This window comes from Chelonoidis abingdonii, chromosome 3 (assembly GCF_003597395.2).
Source record: "Chelonoidis abingdonii isolate Lonesome George chromosome 3, CheloAbing_2.0, whole genome shotgun sequence".
NCBI classification, from domain to species: domain Eukaryota; kingdom Metazoa; phylum Chordata; order Testudines; family Testudinidae; genus Chelonoidis; species Chelonoidis abingdonii.
The window spans coordinates 27,572,528-27,589,512 of NC_133771.1; the positions used below are offsets into that span (position 1 = coordinate 27,572,528).

At 41.7% G+C, this 16,985-nt stretch overlaps 1 protein-coding gene across 3 annotated transcripts in view; it reads left to right on the top strand.

Moving 5' to 3' along the window:
• NBAS (NBAS subunit of NRZ tethering complex) overlaps positions 1 to 16,985 on the top strand; it is a 405,412-nt gene that overhangs the window by 335,725 nt on the left and 52,702 nt on the right. The gene's annotated exons all lie outside the window — the stretch shown is intronic.

The following is a 16,985-nucleotide window of genomic DNA, read 5'->3' on the forward strand; positions in this document are numbered from 1 at the left end:
TCCAGCAAACTACACACATGTAAATACAAAAAAAACAGTAGAAGCTTACTGTCTTTCTACCTTTGTACTTACAACTTGGAAATAGAAGATTAGAGAAGCCCGGAGATAGAAATCACTCTCATAGCCGAGAGAGCACAGAACAGAGACACAGACAAAAGACACACACCCAAATATTCCCTCCCTGAGCTTTGAAAAATCCGGTTTCCTGATTGGTCCTCTGGTCAGGTGTGTGGGTCCCTTTGTTAACCCTTTACAGGTAAAAGAAACATTAACACTTAGCTATCTGTTTATGACATATTCCTTCATCTCATAATCTAATTTCTTGAGAAGCTTCTTGTGAGGAATTTTGTGAAAGACCTTTTGAAAGTCAAAATTGTCTGCTTGTTCTCCTTTATCCCCAACTTTACTGATGTGTTGAAAGAATTCTAATAGATTAATTGGACACGTTTTTCCTTTGCAGAAAGCATACTGGTTAGTCTCTATTATATCATGGTCTATATTTTTGTCATTCTATTTTTAATAATTGTTTAAGCTGGTATGCCAGCTACACATGTATGGCTTATTAGTCATAATGTCTCTGTAATTAGTCTGTAATTTCCTCTGTGACTCGAGAGCCTTTTCTAAATATAGGTACAATATTCACTATCCTCCAGTCCTGTGGCATTGTAGCAGGTGTTAATGAGATCACATATTTTTGTTAGCAACTCAGCTACTTCATAATTAAGTTCCATCAAAACTCCTATATGTATACCATCTGTGTCTGTTGACTTAGTGCTTTTTAAATTATCCATTTGTTCCATGCACTTGATGCAATGCAGATTTAGGTATCATTCTGGCATAAGAGCAGTATGTCTTTGTGAGCTGGTAAGTTCAAACAACGTGCTGAAAGCCAACCCAACTTTCATTCAAACCCATTGTGTACTCCTGATTGAAACAAACATATATGGAAGACAAATTTTCAAAATCTCTTAGTACACATCCCTTCAGTTCATTTAGATACCTCTATCTGCATGTGTTTTTAAAAAAGAAAAATCCACAAACATGACCATATGGGATCAGACCAGTGGTCCATCAAGTCCAGTATTCTAGCTGTGACAGTGACCTGTAACAGCTGCATCAGTGGAAGGTGAAAGACAACATTGCAGGCAAATATGGTAGTCTCAGAGAGTCTTCTCCTACTTCCTATGAAGGATTGATTTATGATTGAGGCATGAGTATTTATATCCCTTCTGAAATTAGGGAGTAATCAGAGGTCAAAGCTCTGTGGCAATGGAAATAAAGCCCTGGATAGAAAAGAATATGGTGTCTTTAAGACAGTTCACATCAGGGCTACAGAAAACAGAAAAAGGGAGGGTTGAAGTCCTCTTAGTCCTGGCCCAGAGGGTTCTTTGGGCTTGCCAGATAGACAAAGACCCCACATTCTGTCTGCAGAAAACACCAAACCTCTTGAAGCAGAGACTCCTTCATTCAGCTTGAGAACATGGACCCATGGGAAGGAGACTGTGGAAAAATTCCATCATGATTTCAACAGCTTCCTCCCCACCATCAGTCTCAGCCTGGACCAATCTACATGGGAGGTCCACTTCCTAGACACCACGGTGCAAATAAATGATGGTCACATTAACACCACCCTATACCAAAAACCTACCAACTGCTATGCCTGTCTTCATGCCTCCAGCTTCCATCTCAGGCACACCACACGATCCATTGTCTAAGCACTGAGGTACAACCACATCTGCTCTAACCCCTCAGACAGAGACCAACACCTACAGAATCTCCACCAAGCATTCTCAAAACTACAATACCCGCACGAGGAAATAAGGAAACTGATCAACAGAGCCAGACGTATACCCAGAAGCCTCCTCTTGCAAGACAAACACAAGAAAGAAACCAACAGGACTCCACTGGCCATCACATACAGTCCCCAGCTAAAACCCCTCCAACGCATCATCAGGGATCTACAACCCATCCTGGACAATGATCCCACACTTTCACAGGCCTTGGTGCAGCCATCCCGCCCACAAACAACCTGCCAATGAAATATTTTCTCACCAGTAACTGCACACCGAACCATAGTAACTCTTGCTCAGGAACCAAACCATGCAAGAAACCTCGATGCCAATCTGCCCACATATCTACACCAGCAACACCACACAGACCTAACCAGATCAGCCACCAACCATCACCGGTTCATTCACCTGCATGTCCACCAATGTAATATACGCCATCATGTGCCAGCAATGCCCTCTGCTATGTACATCGCCAACCTGGACAAGTCTCTACGGAAAAGGATAAATGGACACAATGAGATATTAGGAATGGCAATATACAAAAACCTGTAGGAGAACACTTCAACCTCCGTGGCCACACTATAGCAGATCTTAAGGTGGTCATCCTGCAGCAAACAAACTCAGGTACGCAGACTTCAAAGAGAAACTGCTGAGCTTCAGTTCATCTGCAAATTTGACACCATCAGCTCAGGATTAAACAAAGACTGTGAATGGCTTGCCAACTACAAAACCAGTTTCTTCTCCCTTGGTTTTCACATCTCAGCTGCTAGAAGAGGGCCTCGTACTCCCTGATTTGAACTAACCTTGTTATCTCTAGTCTGCTTCTTGCTTGTATATATATACCTTCCCCTGGAAATTTCCACTACATGCATCCGACTAAGTGGGTATTCATCCATGAAAGCTCATGCTCCAAAATGTCTGTTAGTCTATAAGGTGCCACAGGACTCTTTGCTAATTATACTATGGTCATTATTACTTAGTGGCTCAGCTACTGTTACGTTTTCAGTTAACTCTACTTAAGATCAAGTCAAGAATAACTCCTCATTTTGTGTGCTCCAGAACTAGCAGTTCCAAGAAGGAATCAAGGACATTGTCCACACATTTTCTCACCAGGTTATTTAACCAGTTTATACGTGGTTTGGAGGGTTGTGTGCCTTGACACCGGAGTGCCCTCCCTTTTAATATTTTCCTTTCCATAGTGCATGTGAGAATCATGTGGGAGCTGGAGCTGAGGAAAGTAGAACAGAGCTCCACATTGCCTAGTCACTCATTGGCCAGTTAAGTGGGGCGGGGGGAAGAGGGAGACGATTGGCTGCAGTAAACTCCACTTCCTGTCCCTGTCTCCCTGTAGATGATGTAGTTGTCAGAGCGAGGTTTCCAGGCTCACTGTAGGTCTAACTCAAGCACCGTTTGGGGTCAAGAAGGAATTTTTCCTCTGGGCAACATGGGGAGGTATTCAATTTTCACCTTCTTCATAGCATTCTGGAGGCCAAATAGATGGTGATAATAAGGATAAAAGAGACAATTTTAAACAAACAAACAAAAAGTGGAAGATATGAAGGGGACTGTAGGAATATTGTCACAACTTGTATCCAGTTTAGGAGATAAGAGGCTTCAAGGGTCTAGCTACCAGAGTAAACCAGATCATGGGTCTCAACTCGAGGCAAAAGAAAGTCTTAAATCTAGGCAGACTGAGGTCCCCTTCATAGTACCTAATTTCATGCTTGCTAGAGGGAAGGAGGGATTCAGTATTGGGCTGAATTATGAATTGAGCAGTAGAGGTTTGCTAAGATAGCCAGCCCTCATTCCTTGGTTATATGGCATGAGGTCATTTATCTCTGAACTGAACCCAGTTAATGCCTCATAGATTGTGGGAGATGGAAGGAAATTTTAAAGTTAAAAAAAAGTTGCAGCCTGTCATATCTCTGTCCTCATTTTCCTTTGTATCCTGAAGTAATATATAAGTACGGAAGCTAAGTTTGTGTATGGGTTAATTTTTACTTTCTGTTCATATGGATTTCTTTCGATGAGTTACCATTTGCTTTAAAAAAAAGTTAATTGGTTGCCATAGCTGTGCAATAACATATACTGTGTTATCTGAAAGAGTGCTGAGTAGCTTTTTTAGCTATGACTATAATCACAATTTTAAACTTACTATATTATTATAACTATCTTCCTTGGGTAGTTCTGTGTTTATCAGCTTGATACCAAAGTGCTCTTGTTAAGAATCACAAATGCATATAAAAATTGGAGGAGTGTTAAATTGAAATATACTTTCAAATTACTAATGTGATACTGGAATAAGAATCTGCATTTGGATCAGTTGCATGAAAATCTTGAAGATTATTCAGAGAGACTGTTTTTTTTTAACACAGTATAAAAATGCATAAGCATTTTACGTTACCCATGTTATCGCATTGGCACACTTGCCGGATGGCATTATGATAGAAAATTTAATTTTGACAAATATTCATTTTCACAAACACAATTTAAAAAATTTTTTTAATCTATTAGCAAAAATAGATTAGAAAAAATGGACTTTATGTAATTATTGTGTTGATAGTCAGAGAGTTGAATACTGGAATTGTGCACATACTAATGTTAGTATTGCTCATAAGCAAATGCCTAAAGAGCAAAAGTATGGACTTGAAGGGAGAAATGCATGACACTGATATAAAAGTTTAAAATTAAAGGGCATTTTTTTAATCTTGGATGCCAGAAAGTAGGTACATAGATCCATAATTAGGCACTTCAATACATGGGCTGATTTTCAAAGTTAGTGGTCACCCAGGGTGTCTGCTGACTTTAGCTGGAATTGTGGCTACTTAGCACCTCTGAAAATGAAGCCTAACTTTAGGTGCCTAACTTGAAAGCTTTGGCCTCAGTGCCTTCTCGAATATAACAGCCTACTATGAAAGTGATAAAATAAACTATTTATTCTTTAGAATAGCACTGATAGAGCAGTTTATATTCCTTCTCACTCCCATTATTTTTCATTCTTCCTATGCAAAAAAGGGAGTGGGAGGACAGGCTTGAATCTCTGTACCTAGAACTTAGCAGTATGAGAGAAGTACTTTTTATATGGAAAAAGGTTGTGAGTCTATATAGGGTTTTCAGCCCCACTTCATGTTTTAAATAAGGATATATACTTTTATAAATAGTTTATAAAGGGTTAATAAATGATTAACGGCTGTTAGATGTGAGTAATGTGTCCTTATAGATGTTTAAATCGTGCATCAGTAGAAGACATTGATGGTTGTAGGTGATGGCTTAAAGCAGCCTATTTACCTGTCAATTGACACTCAGTTGATATGGGTTTTTAAATTATTAATTAAATTATCTATTAATAATAATAAAGTCTTTTAAACTACTTATAAATATACCCTTAATATAAAGTCTTACATATATTAAATTACTTCTTTGCCATGATTGCAGAGTGGAAAACATAGATGGCCTCTTACAGAATACAGATAAATATATTTTGCATTCTGCCCACATTTAATCCGTTTTATGGATTAGACCATGCATGAACGTTTCCTGAACCCATATACATTCCTCAGTAAAGGTTTGGTTGTGTGCTGCATATCAAACAGATTATGTATTAAACTATACACAAATGAGTTAAAAGAAAACAGTTCTTGACTAACTTCACAAAGACAGGCACCTTATGATATGACTGAGGCTCTCTTTAACACCTCACTGTTATGTTCTTTTTAGCACAAATAGTGCTAGATCTTGTTTGCCTTACTCACTGATTTTAGTGTCAGCAGGCTTTGGTCTGTGGTTTGTAAGATTATGGAAAGCTTTGCAATATCTATATACAGTTGAATAAGGGCCTGATTTTCTAAAGTGGTGAGCACCTGTGACTAAGGAGCTTCAGTAGGATCAGAAGAATTATACCAGATCAGACCTGTGGTCTATCTAGTGCACTATCCAGTGTCTGGTACCGGATGCTTCAGAGGAAAGTACAAGAAAATCTGCCCTTAAGGAACTTTTCTCCTTATTTCCAGTAGCTAGAATCTGATTTATGTCCTGGAGATTAAGTTTATAGCCCTTCCAAACGTTTCTTTTTTTAAAAATTATTTTTATTTATAATTGAATATCTGTTATGCATTTTTGATAGTAGACACTTCCTTTTGGCCTGAAGGTCCGTTCAAATATACTGATTATGATAGCCTAAGTGCTTAGGGCATTTACATCTGTTCCTTCCTTTGCATATTACTTCATGCCCCATCTTTCGAATAAGTGGAATGCTCTACCCAAAGAACTCTAGCCTGCCTCCCTGCAGTTTCATTAGACGTGAAGTTTAAAGAAGAAAGGGGAAAAAAAGTCTCAAATTAGCAGCTCAAGTTGTCATTCATCTGATAGTGGAAATGACAGTTTTCTGACTGGAGGCAAGTTTGGCTGAATTCAGTGATCTATATCAGTGGTATCAATTGACTAATATTCACATAATCAAGCTGCCTGCAGTTGTTGGTTCTCATGCCTATGGATAACCCCATGTGCACCTCTGTGTATATGATGTCTTGAGACTTTTCCCCTTCAAATAGGGCATTTAACTCACAAACGATGATGTTCAAAGCTCCCAAGAATCATTGGGTTAGAAGGCACTGCAAGGGTCATCTAGTCTAATCCCCTGCCAAGATGCATGATTTGTTCTGGCTCAATCATCCAAGACAGATGGCTATCCGGCCTCCTTTTGAAAATCTCCAGTGAAAGCGGTTCCACAATCTCTATATGCAGTCTGTTCCATTGTCCTACTGTGCTTAGAGTTAGGATTTTTTTTCCTGAGATTTAATCTAAATCTGCTATGCGGTAGTTTGAACTCACTACCTCTTATCCTGCCCTCTGTGGCAAGAGAGAACAACTTTTCTCCGCTTTTTCTGTGGCAGCCTATCTAGAATTTGAAGACAGTTATCATGTTCCTGCTCTTAATCTGCTCTTTTCCAGACTAAACGTACCCAGTTCCTTCAGACTTTGCCCATGTGGTTTGCATTCCACCCTATTGATCATCATTGTCGCTCACTTATAGATCCTTTCCAGTTTCTCTACAACGTTTCTATACATGACCAAAATTGGAATATTTTAAACTGATCTACATTAGTTAAACAAGTTTATCCAAAAACTAAAATTCCACATGATATCCTTGGCCTCAATAATTCCCTCACTAGAGGAAGTCATGTCATTCACAGCATTAGACTTCTCCATCCAACCTGCAGGAGGTTCTTCAAGTTCCACTTCTACCAAGATAATTGCTAAGTCGGAGTCCTTCCCTTTGATGTGGCTACAGCACACAGGTGTTTACAAAAGTTTCTTCAGAGGTGGCTGCTTGGATGAGAAGGGAAGGATTCACAGTCTTCCCATACCTTGATGTCTGGATTCTCACAGGCCACTCCTAAGAGGATTCTACAGGTCAACCTGTGTTCTGCGTCAGTCATGAAAAATCCACATTGACCCCCATGGAGTGCATAGACTTCATAGGGGAGACAGACTCAAATACAGAAAGAGGGCATTTACTTCTTGAAGGGTTTCAGGTCATGAGCAGTGTCATCCACCAGGTCACTGTTAGACCCAAGAAGTCAGTCAGAACTCTCCTTTTCCCTCCTTGGTCACATGCCTTCATGTACACACATGACCACCATTCATCAGGCTGCATCTGTGAGCCACAAGCCTGGCTTCTCTTGGTGTTCTCACCAGAGAACATCACTTGCCTCATAACCTAAGTCATGCAAAACGCAATTCCATCCACGGCCTCAGAAACCACTGTGACATTATCATCAAAGAGGCTGATAAAGGAGGTGCTGTTGTCATCATGAACAGGTCTGACTACCAAAAGGAGGCCGCCAGACAACTCTCCAATCCAAATCTAGCAGCCACTCCCTCAGATCCCACTGAGGAAACACTAAGAAACGCACTCTAACTCAGGAACACTCCCCACACTAACACCGGAACGAATCAACAACCCTAAGCCGAAGACCAGGTTTTCATCTACACCCAAAGACCACAACCAGGAACCTGGATGCCCCATCATCTCAGGGGCCTCCCGGGGCATTGCACTCTCATCTGAAGACTGTTGGATATGTGAACTCTCAGACCCTAATGGCCACCAGCACTCCCACTATCTCCATGACAACACGATTTCCTGAGAAAAACTACACATGCATTGGTACCCTTCCAGAAACACCATCCTAGCCACCATGGATGCAGAGGATGTCCTACACAAACATCCCACACACAGAAATGGAATAACAACCTGTCAGAAACAGTATCCCGTATGATGCCACAGCAACACCACACCTCCTCAGAACAGAGGACGCAACACTCTACCAAAATCTCCACCAAGCATGCCAAAAATTACAATACCAAACGAGGAATAAGAAACTGATCAACAGAGCAGACGTGTACTTCAGGAAGCCTCCCTGCTGAGCTCGTGCTTTACCTCACAAGCACAACTATTTCAAATTTGAACGACAATAATATATCTACAGATCATGCACTGCAAATGGACAGCCCTCATGGCCCACAATACGCCAATATTTTATGCGAACCTGGAACACGCTTCCTCAGCTCTTCGTCCACTCACACCCATTCTCATACGTACGCTACAACTGAACATCTTCATCACTGGACCCATGGAAGGAGACTCTCGGAAAAATCCACCACAATTTCAACAGCTTCCCACCCCACCATCACCTCTCAGCCGGGACCAATCTACAGGGAAGTCCACTTCCTAACACCACGGTGCAAATAAGTGATGTCACATAACACCACCATATTGAAAAACCTACCACGTTATGCCTACCTTCATCGCCTTCATGCTGCCATGCTTAGCCGGGCACATCACACGATCCATTGTCTACACCAAGCACTGAGGTACAACCGCATCTGCTTCTAACCCTCGACACGAGACCAACACCTACAAATCTCACAAAGCATCCTCATAAACTCAATACCCGCACGGAGGAAATAAGAAATGATCAACAAGCCAGACGTTACTCAAAGCTCCCCTCCTGCAAGACAAACAAAGAAAAGAAACCAACAAGGACTCCACTGCCATCACATACAGTCCCAGCTAAACCCTCCAATGCATCACAGGGATTCTCACCCATCCTGACATGACCCACAACTTTCACAGCCGGGGGCAGGCCAGTCCTCGCCACAGACAACCTGCCAACCTAAACTATTCGCACTCAGTAACTGCACACTCTGCACCCATAGTAAACTCTTACTCAGGAACCAAGCCATGCATAAAGAAAACCTCGATGCCAACTCCACATATCTACACGCAACACCAATCACAAGACGAACCGATCAGCCATACCCATCACCGTTCAAATTCACCTGCACAACACCAATGTAATTACGCCATCATGTGCCAGCAATGCCGCCTCTGCTATTAACATCGGCCAATACTGGACAGTCCCTCATAAAAGGATAAATGGACAAATTGAGATATTAGAATGGCAATATACAAAACCTGTAGGAGAAAACACTTCAACCTCCGTGGCCTACAATCTTAGCAGATCTTAAGGTGTCACCTGCAGCAAAAAAACTTCAGGACCAGACTCCAAAGAGAAACTGCTGAGCTTCAGTTCATCTGCAAATTTGACACCATCAGCTCAGGATTAAACAAAGACTGTGAATGGCTTGCCAACTACAGAACCAGTTTCTCCTCCCTTGGTTTTCACACTTCAACTGCTAGAAGAGGGCCTCATCCTCCCTGATTGAACTAATCTCGTTATCTGTAGCTTGCTTGCATATATATACCTTCCCCTGGAAATTTCCACTACATGCATCCGACGAAGTGGGTATTCACCCACGAAAGCTCATGCTCCAAAATGTCTGTTATTCTATAAGGTGCCACAGGATTCTTTGCTGCTTTTACAGATCCAGATTAACACGGCTACCCCTCTGATACTTGTCACCAGAGAAGGGTACCATAAAGGCCAAGGTCACAATTCTATCCATGATATTAGCCTCTCTTGTCCAGCAGACAAAACCAGAGAAGTTTTGGTAGAAGTCCCTTTCCTCACACAGACACCTAAGGCAACTATCATTACCAATGCCTCCCTCTTGGGTTGGGGTGCGCACATGGGTGATCATATAGCACAGGGCATCTGGACCTACCAGAAGCCCAAAATACACATCAGCTTATTGGAACTCATGTTGGTCTGTTGGGCCTGCAATGCCTTCCTGCCACTCGTCCAATGCAAATATGTTTAGATTACATTAGACAACATCACAGTATGTTATATAAACAAGCAAGGGAGAATGAGAGCTTTCTCTGTGTGCATAGAGGGTAGTCACTCTGTGAAATTGGTGGATCTAACATTACATAATAAATTCCCTGGCAGATTGCCTGAGGAGACATGTTTCTGTGAATTACAAATGGGAGATTCATGATTCATTTTTCAGCAACATCTTCGTTCCATAAGGAAAGCCATCCTGGGACCTTTTTGCCTCAAAGGTGAACTGGAAGCTTTCTTGGTACTGCACCAAAGCAGCCCTGGGGAAGAACTCTTTTGGAGATGCCCTCCTGAGGTCGTGGAAGGTTCACCTGAGATATCCTTTCCTTCCAGTTCCTTTGATGTCACAGGTTTTATGAAAGCAGCCCATAGCGTGGCAACCTCAGAAATGGGTGCCCCCGCCCCATGGTCTTCCCATCAAACTGTCCATATTGGGACACATGAGCATTATACAGAACCCAGAACGTGCAGCCCTCCAACTCATCCAGGTCCATAACACCAAGATCACAGAGATCACCTTCACTTTCTGCCCCAACCTCCCCAGAAGCTCTTGAGGAGGAAGCAGAAGCAGTTGAAGAGCCACCAGAGGATGACACCATCCCACCCACCCACATCTCCTCTCCATCTCCTGATGAAACAATAATGCCGCCTCCTCCCACGTCAGGCGATGACTTTAAATCCTTCCAGGAATTTATTTAAACGAGTGGCTGACTCCTTTGACATTTCATTGGCAGAGCTGCTGGAGACACAGCATAAGCTGACAGATATTCTCTATACATCTCCTACTGCCAAAATTGCACTACCCATGAATGCTCCCATGATGGACCCGGCAGAACCTGTCTGGCAGACGCTAGCTACAGCTCCACCTTCTTGTAAAAGAGCAGACAAGAAGTGCACTCCCAAGCTGACCCCTATATGTCCCTGGACTCAGTAGGCTGGGTCGAGCAGCACTTTCAATCTGCCACCCTGATATGCTCCTGGACTCAGCAGATTGGGTTGGGCAGCACTTCCAAGCTGCCACCCTTATATGCCCCAGGTTCAGCACATCCCTATCTGCACTTTCACATTACAATTGTTATGGTAGTAACCTACTTGATGAGCAAACCCCGCAGAATTTTTGGACACTGCAGGAATCTTTAGGTACAAGGACCATTGCTGCAGAGCGAATGGGAAAGCCAAAAAACACCTACAAGCGTTGGGGGAGGGAGAGAGGGTTGCGTTCTCACCACTCCATGAAGCTTGAATTGATTGAGGTTCACAGGTAGTGGTGGTAGTATCTGAGGGTCCAGAGTTCTGGAGACAGGCAGAGCCGCCAGCAAGATCAGTCAGGAGAAGATGTAGTCCCAATGAAACTGATGCAGATGTTGGATACAAGCATCAGAACACTTACTTGAACGTGGGTAAGGGTTTTTGTAGGGAAAGAACAGTGGTTCAAGGGAGAACACTAGATTTGTTTATGGGTAAACGGATGGCTTGAGGGAGTATACCAAAGTTGTTTTCTTCAGGCTAGACAATTGGAACTGATCATTCTTGGCTATGAGCAGTGTTCTTTCGAGGGAGTTCACAGTGCAGTTAGACAGCTTCAGTATTTTGAATACCAATAAAGGATTTATTACAGAATTGGTCTGATAACTGCTGAGCTGGGTGTGTAGAGACATGGGTTCATTAACATCTGGAACAGAGATCCCCCATCATGCAATACTTCCCTGCTTTTCTGGTCCCAGAGTTCAGTGCAGTTCTTGCCTTGGAATCTCTGTTCTCTATTTTGTATGCTAATGGAGATGCCTCCTTATCCCATCTTTGATGCAAATGAGGTTAGGAGAGTTTCCTTAATCCTGTCACCATTGTCCAGAGGGGTTTAGCTGTGCCTTTTCATTGCTTTTTGTAAGTCTTTCTTCTGATTGGTTTTGGTTCAAGCAGAGGCTGGGGGGAACAGAGGGAAGACCTTTCATGAATCAGACAGGATGGGTACTGTGCCCTGGTTCCCCAAGAACACAGAGCTGATAGGTAACATCCATTACTCACCTTCCCTTCTGCAATTTCATTACACTGCAGTATGAATGGGAAACTAGAGAAGCATTGGCCCACACTGCTCTTTATGTCCTCAGTTGGGAGCACAAGTCTAGGTATGGTGCATGTGCAGACCAACGGACGCTGTTCACGTGAAATTCCAGGCTCAGGGATATGTTCCACATGCGTATCTCACATGTAGAATATAGATATGCACCACACATCTCTAAGAACCTCCAGTTACAGGTAACTAACTTACATTTCTGGCCTTAAAATCTGCAAATGGTGATGTGAAAGACTTTTAGTATGGCAAGGAGCAAAAGGTCTTGGCTCTCCATCCCATCTTTTAGGTAGACTGGGTGCTCTCTTGCTCCATCTGATATTTTGGGAAATGGACAACAGATCCACTGTCTCTTCTGGCCCATTCTGTGAGCGGATATTTCTTAGCCAAGTATCTGTAAATGCCCATGTTCAGGTTTGCAGTCCCCGTTCCCTATTTCACCCAGTCCTAAGGAATGTCCCACTGCTCTCAATTCCTTCATTCAGCCATCTTTGGCAGTCACCTCTTTTTACCCTGAATGGATGGGTAATCCCTTGGTTTAGACTCCTCATTCTCCTTGACCTTTCTTGGTATGGGTGTCCTCTCTATATCCTATCAACACAAGTACTTCAGTTTAACATTCCCAGTTTGATGGAGTAGTTTCTTTACCAGGTCCTCGGCTCTGGCCTGGTCTACACTACGCATTTAAACTGATTTAACGCTGCATCCATCCACACAACAAGGCCCTTTTATATCGATATAAAGGGCTCTTTAAACCAGTTTCTGTACTCCTCCCTGACGAGAGGAGTCACGCTGAAATCAGTATTACCATATCAGATTAGGGTTAGTGTGGCCGCAAATTGAAGGTATGGGCCTCTGGGCGGTATCCCACAGTGCACCAATGTGACCGCTCTGGAAAGCAATCTGAACTCGGATGCACTGGCCAGGTAGACAGGCAAAGCCCCGCGAACTTTTAAAATGCCATTCCTGTCGCCCAGCGTGGAAGCTCTCATCACACGGTGGTGCGATGGCCCAGTCCCCAAATCCAAAATAGAGCTTAGCAGACCGTACCAGGAGAACTGGATCTTGACGCTGTAAGGGGAACAAACCGTTCTAATCAGAGTTCCGTACAGAAGATGAAATGACAAAGATTGAAAAATCTCCAGGCTATGTTAAGTCCACAGCACATCTGTGGACAAGTGTAACGGAAAGCCAAGAGAATCAAAGGATCTCATGGGAGAAAGGGGGTACTGACGGACTCCAGCTAATCTCCACAAGTCCCCGCGGGTCTCCAAAAAGCATTTGCATTCTTCTGAGCTCCCAATGCCTGTAGGTCCAAACACATTTCCCGGTTGGTTCAGAGGTAAATGTCATCTATTAGCCCTTACTCCTCTCCCATGAAGAAAAGGAAAAAAATTGTTTGTTTGACTTTTTTCAATGTCACCAGGTATTTCTACTGGCTATGCCTGGCTGGTAAGACACGGTGCTGGGGCAATGACAAGCATCCTCTCCCCTCCCTTCTTCCCAGTGGCAGCGTAACAGATATGATGCTAGATTCATGTCATCATCAGCCCGTGAAGCTCTTCTGGCGGCTCAGTGAGGCGTATCGCGGTGCTGGATAAAAATGACAATGACTACCCAGTGTCCGGCAGATGTTTACAAACGCTAGCAAGCTAGATTACAAACAACTGTTTAATCGTCTGCTACCGTTGGCAAAGGCACAAATGAAGCTTGCTTAGCGCTGCAGTACCCTTTCCTCGGCAGCGCATCCTACACTAAACGGTGACAGTTGACCAAAGCAAAATGGGCCCAGGTGTGCCAGGCTTTATTGGCATTCTCGCCAGTGCAATCCAGGGAAAAAGGGCGCGAAAAATGATTTTTGCCTGTGCTTTCAACGGGGAAGGAATGATGGCAACATTTACCCAGATCACCGCAACACTAGTTTTGATACCATCGTGGCATTGGGAATGCCATCCCAGAATTCAGGTGCGGGCGACTGCGGGAACTATGGGATAGCTACGGGATAGCTACCCACAATGCAATGCTCCAGAAATCGACGCTAGCCTCGGTACATGGACGCACACCACCAAATTATTGTGCTTTGTGTGGCTGCGTGCACTCGACTTTATACAATCTGTTTTACAAAACCGGTTTTATGTAAAATCGGAATAATCCTGTAGTATAGACGTACCCTAAGTAACTTGCTCCCTGTCCTGGGGCCAACAGAGTGAATTTCGTTTGCTTTTAGAGTGTGCTGCAAAACTCTATTTTCTCTGAGTTTTGCTGAGGAAACAGGTTGCAGAATGTGACTTATATGTGGTAATTAATTATTATTTTGGGCATCTGAGTTGTTTTCTTCATGAGACATTACCTATGGAAGATTTGCATTTTTACATCCAGTGTTTTTCTGTATATTATAAATGTTTTCAGAAGCACCCAGTGTCTTAGGCTGATTTAAAGAAAAATAAATAACTGAAAAAATAAAAGATTTTACTTTTGTTAGTTCTGTAGGGTCAGTAATAGTTATATGTATTTCATTGGCCAAACGGCCAGCTAAATTCCAATTACAAAATCTTTACTGTTGATTTCGCACTGAGTTAGCAGTGTGAACAGTTACTTTGCAAAAGTTCTGTTTGACTTGCATACTTACAGATTTTGTATGGAAGTAATGATGAATAAAGATGCAACAGTCAGGTATTATTTTGACTTCTTGACACCAGTCCTCTCCACCCATAATTCACCCTGTTTTGTTCATGCATTTTAATGTCCACGTAGGACGTTAATTAATTAATTAATTAGTTGCAACAAGCTTTTTAAGCATGAAGTGGCTTGCTTAGTGACTTATCTTATGCATATAGTCAAGAATGTACCCCGAATGGGTAATGTAAGGAATGATGATCTAGTGGTTGAAGCATAGGACTGGGACATGGGGGAGATTTGGGTTCAGTTTCTGGCTGTGCCAAAGACTTCCCATGCAACCATATCTGTGCCTCAGTTCCCCAATTGTAAAGTAAGGATATTATTTCCTTTGTCAGCTTGATCTATTTAAATTGTAAATTCTTCACGGCAGGCATTGGCCTGTATTGTGTTTACATGGTATTTAGCAGGATGGAGTCTTTAAGTATTATCATAATACAAATAATTGTTTCCACTATAGCTCTTAGAATCCTGTAATACCTAAGCACAGTATTCCACTTCCACTCAGGATGCTTTAGCTCTTGAATTCTTCCTTCACTTTTTCTAGGGCTAAAGAAAAATATTTTGTGTTATTTTAGTGTAATATTTTAAAATATAGCCCATATAACATCCACACTGTTTAGAAAGCTGAGCAGCTGAGAATAAATATGAATGTAATGCATTTTAGCAGGGGTTTAGGGTGACACAATGTATTGTAGCAATACTGCTCAAATTCTTGCTCAACAATTCTGTTCTTAATGCCATATTAATTCCAATTTACATAGTAGCCAAGGATATGCCAATATTTTGAGATGTTTATATTTACAGTCTGGTAAAAGTAATAAAATGGAACTTACAAACATGTAAATCAGTAAGTTGTTGATTGAAACTCCAAGACAGTAAGAGCAGAAGCATTTGTGTTTTATCTATTAGGCATTGATTTTTAGCAAAAATATATCTTTTTGTAACATCCAGGCAGTTATAATAAAGGAAAACATTTGCTGAGTTCTGAATCTTCTTCCCCTGCCAATGCTCACCAATGTTTGTCTCAGAACATTAGTAGTATCTAAACAATGTCCACTAAAACCAAGAGTTTTCCTTTTCTTAGAAGAATAAAAATGTATTGAGCATTTCAATAAAAAAAAGCTCTACTTTACTTTGCTGCTCACCAACTCTGTTGATAAGTGTAGTGCAAAGTAGACTGAATTTTTTTTGGCCTGTCTGACTGAATCATCTCATTTTCACTGTAACTTTTCAATCATTCTATTTTACGGCAAAAGATATCTCCAGGTTACCAGCTTCAGGTTCTCCAATTATATGATTTAGGCAATACAGCATTTACAACTCTAGCAGATGTTTCCATATTTTAGGAAAGATGAAACTTTCTGTAATGGATTTCTGTGCCTCAAGGGCACAATTTAGAATAAGCACCATACAATGTTGGCTAAAATTTAAAAAAATAAAATAAAAATGACAGATCTAACAAACTAGAGGGAGTGACCCAGTATAATACCATGCCACAATGTTTTGTCTCCTCTGCCATCTTTGCCTCAGTCCAAAACTATTTGCTCAAGATTTTTTAAAAGCTGATAATCGTATAATTTATACAGTATAGTATTTCCTTTAAAAGCTACAGTGTCAACGGCTTTTTACAGGAACTGTTCACATATTGACTCATCTTCAGGAGTGTTATAATATGATGAATATACATAAAGCAATAGCCACACTATGAGAAAAAGGGAAAAGATCAAACTTTTGAGTCACTGAAATTGGATAGCAAATGTCTTGGAGGATGTTAGTGCTTTGAAGTCTTATGGCTTCTAACACCTTTAATCTATAGGCGACAGAGAAAAATGTACACTTGAAAAAAAAAAGTGTGCTTTACATGAAATGCTGAGCATTTAGTGCATAAAGATCTTCTTTTTATCCCTGTACCTGCAGCAAAGAACATGCACTCAGAGTATCCAGTAAGTGATAGAATTTCAGATAAATCTGTGCTCAGATACCATAAAGCTGAGTGGATTAGAAAAGCCCGAGACACATGCTAAATTGCTTTTATTATTTATACCATTCCAAAAAAAATCTGAAGCTCCTATATTTTATGTTTTTGCACCTGAAGCCAATTTTTGTTGTTGCTGAAAATTTGAAGTAAAAGCCCCTGAAAACTCATGTGATGCAATTGAGCATTAGCAGTAAAAATGGAGAACTGCAGTAGGTTGTTTG